We start from the raw sequence: 6,726 nt of genomic DNA on the forward strand, positions 1-6,726 counted from the left end.
AGTAAATGATTGCTTGAATTCTAAGCAAGTTCGTGAGCTATTTCCTTTTATAAGACTCTCCTTATTTTGAGAGTCTTTCATATGTTACAACTCTTGCATAAAATAATTAAACGTAATTATTTAGCATAAATTGTATTTTTATAAATAAATTACAATTTAATTTGGGAAGGAGTTTAAAACATCACATACACTTTAATATGGCAATCATTTGTGTGTGGAAGGATAGCCATCTTGCTTAGAAAAGGAAACTTCAAAAACTTGACCAAAAAGGAAACTAGTCACCTTTTCGCGCTTACATCCGTGAACTGTTACAAACAGTTCGTGGACTGTTTCCTATTCATGAATGGCAACACATAATAAGTGTTTCTTTAATAAATCACTCATAGATTCTTCGTTATAACTTTTAATTAAGTGATTTTTGGCTTGTTGAATTTGTATGCTCATTCACAACAACATGAGGACCTTTCCAGGGGAAAAGATCATTCTCACTAAAGTATTGGCTCAAATATCCTCGATTTTGTACATAAATTTATATTTACCATCATCGGAATTGTTCCATAGAGTAAGCACTTGTTTCGATAGATTAGAAAAGTGGAATTGAACAAGAGTTCCAAATGAAATCAGACACCACATACCTTTGTTGATGAAATCCTTGTCGATGTCTTCGTTTGATCTTTAATCTTTGAGATTTATTCAGTGATGTCTGATACTCAACTACCAACTTCTAATCCTAGTCCGAGACTTGACTTTGGTAAACTAAAAATCAAGATACTCCCTCCGCCCACTATTAGTTGACCATATGTCTCGGATAGCAACGCTTGTCTGTCAAGTTTAGTTGGAAAAATTATAAGTCTTGATTTATAGTCTACTTATAGCTATGTCTCGGATTATGATAGTAAGTATAGTTGAGCTTTAGACTCAACGACGTTCATCGAATGAAGACGAAGAACTACTCAAGGGAACTTGTAGAACCTCATCAACAAAAGGTACATGGAGACTTGAACTTATCTATCACTTAAAAGTATATCTATTCTATCTCCTATTTGAGACAAAAATCGTATTGCAATATAGACTTCAATTACACACATTTGCTATTTAGAGCTGAGTTTAACTCACTTATCTATTTCTCGAAATATGTGTTGGTAAGCTTTCGCTTTAACCAAGTTCATCTTTACTCTTGACGAAAGTCATATTGATTATTTCAATAACTTGAAAATCGCTTTGATGCTAATAGTTTGTGGATAACAACTATTGTCATCCTCTAAGAAAGTTTCAATGATTTAAATGAGAGTTTAGAACAAACCATGTTTGGATATAAACATAGTGTGTGTTCACATTTGTGTAAAATCCAAAACCGGTAACCTAAGTATGAGTACCCGTACGCATACTGGTTAGTTGTTGGAAGTCCGGAATTAAGGTATGCGTACCCGTACACGTACTGGCGGAAGTTTGGGTTCCGTGAATTTCTGCTGGAGTTTGGAAGTGTGAATTGGTATGCGTACCCGTACGCGTACTGGTGTAACCAAACTCGGTCAGGTACTTAGATATGCGTACCCATTTGCATACATAAGTAGGTTACTTTCTAAAATCGGTTCGTTCATGAACTAAATCATTTATATAATAAGGAATGCAATCTTTTGCAAACCGTGGCTATGGTGTTTATGAATTGATTCCAGTGAATCAAAATCGATTTTTCTTCAGTTGTGACTTGTATACTTCTATGAGGTCTAAGCAATTAAACAACTCTCTAACTAGTTTCATTTGAGTCATTTGAACTAGTTATGGTAAAGATGAATAAGGTTGATATAAAAGTGCTCATATGGCTAACCATTGGTTAACTATTGTTGAACCGACTAAGTGTACACGTTTAGGTACGGTTACTAAAACCTAAATGAAGGTACATTTGATTTGTGTATAACAAGCTAAGTTCGATATAACAGTTGAAAGAAATTAGCTTGAATCTAATCAGGTTTTCATCTAACGGTGAATATTGAATGCTTTGTTACCAAGGTAACTTAGATTGCAAACCCTGATTTGAAATCTATGTAAAGGAGAACTCTAGTAACTGGGAAACCTAATCCCCACACCTTCTGTGTGATACTAGTTGCATAAGCTAGAGACGATTATCCTTTAACCTTAGGTTTTTCACGAAACCCTGTAGGTTAACGACTTAAAAACTTCATTAGGATTGTGAAGCCAGACCCAACTATTTTCTATGTAGTTGCGTGTTCTGATCTTGTTGTATTCTATCGTGATTGAGTACTATCTTCTTTAAGATTTGCTCGAGATTTTATCTCCGATATGCAAGATCGAAAAGTAGTCACAGACGCATTCGTCTCATCGTTTGTGATTCCACAATATCTTGTTTCGTTAATCGATTAAGATTATTGTGAGGTGATTGATAATACTAGGCTGTTCTTCGGAAATATAATTTCGGTTTATCAATTGGTTCCTGTTCACCTTGATTTATCAAAAGACGGAACAAAACTCGTAGATATTTCTGTGGGAGACAGATTTATCTATTCAATAGACTTTTCTATGTGATACAAATTTGTTTATCAATTTTTCGACTTTGGGTCGTAGAAACTCTTAGTTGTAGGTGAGATCAGCTAAGGGAATCAAGTGCACAGAATCCGGCGTGGTTCTTGAGGCGTAAGGAACACAACTGTACCTTGATCAATGTGAGATTGATTAGGGCTCAACTACATTCCAGTCGAAGTTCATTGGTAGTAGGCTAGTGTCTATAACGGATTAATACAGTGTGGTGTTCAAATCAGGACTAGGTCCCGGGGTTTTTATGCATTTGCAGTTTCCTCGTTAACAAAACTTCTGGTGTCTGTGTTATTTCTTTTCCGCATTATATTTTGTTATGTAATTGAGATATCACAGGTTGTGCGTTGAATCGATCAATTGGTAAATCCAACCTTTAGTTATTGATTAAAATTGATTGATCCTTGAACATTGGTCTCTGAAACCGTTCAAGTTATTTCTCTTATATTCAATCAGGCTCGCAAATTACTAGTTGTAATATTGCGGATTGAATTGAGAAATTGAGATATGACTCTTTGATATACTTTTTATTAAGATTGAGTCTGACTGTCTAGTTGATTCTCTTGAAAGTATATTGGAGGTAGTCCATACAAATTGGTAAGAAAAATATTGGGTGAGGTTGTTAGACCCCCGCTTTTTCAATCACTATCCGCTCATGCTATATGTATTTTTTTCTTTTCCAAAAAAATATTAAATGGAGTTCTAATGGAAATTCCTTTGGACTTGGAAGTTTCCAATTTAAGTCCACCATGGGTTTTCCAGATTGGCAAAATCATTTGGGAAACCAACAATTTGAGGATTTTTCTGTCATGGCAAAGACTCTTCCAAGCGGCTATGTGTTTGATGTTCAGAAATCATATTGCATTTAATGGCAGTATCATCCAACGTCTCTAATTGAATCTTTTATATGTATCCAATCAAAACTTATTTCAACCTACACCTTGTCTGAATTATGCACCTCAATTCTCACACAAATTTCTTCCATTTTCACTAATTTCTTACGAATGTCCTGCAATATGTCTTTTGCTTCCCAACCTCCTCAAAATAACAATAAAGTTTGGTTCAAAGTTTCTTATAGAAGAAGATGAATCAATTTGCATAAATTACGTACATTTTATGCAAGAATTAATGATCTTCGACATCAAGGACTTAAATTTTGGGAGAAAATTGATGCAAAATTCATTGAAGAAGCACTAAACTTCGGAAAACGTGATGTCATAGGGTTGTTAGGTTGTTTATGTGCAATCATGTGAGCAAATCGAGGCAGATGAACAATGATATCGATCTTGATGTGGTAATAACATTTAGACTTTTTTTTCCTTCAGTTGTTTTTTAATTTGATATTTAATTTAAGAATAATGCTTAGTATGTTAATTAAGTAATTTCAAGAAACTACAGGAAACTAGTTGGAATTCTGGCTGCTAGTTGGGACGCAATGCATTTTTGTGTAACTATCCCTAATCTGTGAAAGAAAAAAATTACATTTCTTAGCATGAATATTGAACCTAAATAAGTGGTTATTTAGCCTTTTTAGAAAATATACAGTGTCATTGCAAAGTTCACCAAACTTTGTGAACGCCAATTACAAACTGGTTATTTAATATTTGATATGATCTTTAATAATATTATTTTTGTACACAACGGGAACGAAAATGTAAATATGATTGACACAGAAAACACGAAAAGAAGCAAAAACGCAGATAAAAAAGCTTAATAAGCAGCAAAAAATGCTTTTTAACGTTGGTAAGTTCATGAAGCACATCTCACATGTGCAACTGAAAAACAAAAAAGAGCAATTCAACTCGCTTCCACGGAGAACACTTTCTGATTAGAATGTGGAGAAACAAACGACACATATAATAATTATTCTTCCCCGTATTCAAGATAAAGCCAGATATTTCCACCATAATGCTTGCTCTAAGAGCCACTAGATACCACTGTCGCGAAACCGAGGTTACATTCATCTCAAACCGACATTTTTCATAGAAGTAAATTCCATGAAACATCCCATTTTAGATAATTGGCTCAAATCCTTTACGTAAATCTTTAGATTTGCATGATTGATAATACTAGCACAAATATATAATCAATGCGACAATAAACAATAACACAAGACACAAAGATTACGTGGTTCACCTACTCTTTGTAGGGTACATCACGGTTAAAAACCTCTCTGATAATCTTTCATTATCATAACATGTTATTACATCGACACAATTCATATAACTAACTAGTTATATAACCCACTAATGATAAACAACTTAGAAACAACAAGACATATTATGAAGAGCTAACCCCTTACTTTATTCTTCTTCTTCCATAAATCTCAATCATAAGAACATGAAGAACATCATGAATTCTCTCACTACAAATCTGTCTTCCCACGTATATTTTTCCATCACCAACCATTCTAGGACGCGATGGTTGTGACTCTCACCCCTTTCCAAGAGGATTTATATAGAAGCCCTTTTATATAGTAGATACATCCTTGGTCCCCCAGTCTTAGAGAACTTGTTAGAATATCCCCATGCCTTAATTAGGATACCCTAAACTTGGAAACCACGTAACTTAGAAAACACCCCAAATTATGCTTCGGAGAATTCCAGAACCATATTCACAGGAAAAAACCCAACAATCACCACCTTTTGTGACGTTAGCAAAATATCCATCTACACTCCAACAAGGCAAGGATTATTAACACCTTATACAAGTCCATCCTCACGTAATGAAAACACCTTCAACACGAATCATAGTCACATGAAACAAATTTTTCGGTGATGTCATCCCACTCTTTGTTAGACCTTTACCGACTCATTATCTTCATAAACTATGTCCTTACGCTCCGAACCAAGACTTTCTCTTCTTTAAAACCTCTTGTTCATGTGACAGAATCACTGCCCTCCTTATCCACGTTTACCGTACCACTTGTCGGACAATCTAGGTTACGTTCATCTCGAACCGGTATGTTTCCATAGAAGTAAATTCCATGAAATATCCTATTTTAGATAACTTAGCTTGAACCCGTTACTTATATCTTTAGATTAACATGATTGATAATACTAGCACGAATATATAATCAATACGAAAATAGATAATCACATACGACATAAAGGTTACGTGGTTCACCTACCCTTTGTAGGCTACATCCACAACCAAAACCTCCCGAAAATCTTATCTAAGAAACCCTAAACTTAGAAACCACAAAAATCAGGAAACACCGATAATTCCAGAATCATATTTACGGAACAAAACCCCAACACCCACGGGGTTTTTAAGATTTCGGAAAACCCTATATGATAACCGCAATCACACGGTGTCTAACTAGAAGACAGATGCAAGTACGGGTCGAACCCACAGGGAGCGGTGAAAATACTCTAATCAATATCTCTAATAAATTAACCAGAAATGATTTTTGAGATTTTAGAATTGAATTTGAAACAATAAAAATAAATAAATAAAATTAACAAAATGCAATGAGAGAGTGTCGGTAACCAGTGTCTACGGATTCCACCATTATTTATATTCGATGCCGAAAATGATTCATAATTCTAAATACGCGTCTATATCTTTGTTCTATTGTAACACCTATTATCGATATATTTTCTCTAATATAACTTGCATCTCCTAAGCATAACCCATCAAAGTCTCCAAAGCATGACTTATCAAATTATAATGGCAAGCAAATCATTGAAACTACGTATTTATGCATTTACGATTATTATTTGCGTCGTCTGAGTATAACCCATCAAATGATTTAACCTAAGCATGGATTATCAAATACTATAACAAATAAAATTGTAAAACCATATAAATTAATGCACTTAGGCTATTGTAGTACAAAGCCGATGAAGCAACAAAAATTATTTTATAGAAAATCAATAGAGCCTAGAGATAAAATTATTTGAATCAGTTCATAATTGCTTAAAACCGAATATTATCAATTTATTCATGGTCTATTGCTAGAAATGGTTTCCACCGAAAAACCCTAGTTATGAAATTTAAGAAAACATGGAGATGGATTTCTTAAAACCCATAAAAATAAATTACTAGGAAAATGAAAATAAACCAATCGACTGTGCGTCACCACAATTGAATCTCCTCTTCTCCTTTCGCTTGTTTTCTCTAGCCTCCAAACCGGTCTCCCAAAACAGTCACCAGAACCCCCCCCCCCCCCCC

Source organism: Papaver somniferum, chromosome 11 (assembly GCF_003573695.1).
Source record: "Papaver somniferum cultivar HN1 chromosome 11, ASM357369v1, whole genome shotgun sequence".
NCBI lineage: Eukaryota > Viridiplantae > Streptophyta > Magnoliopsida > Ranunculales > Papaveraceae > Papaver > Papaver somniferum.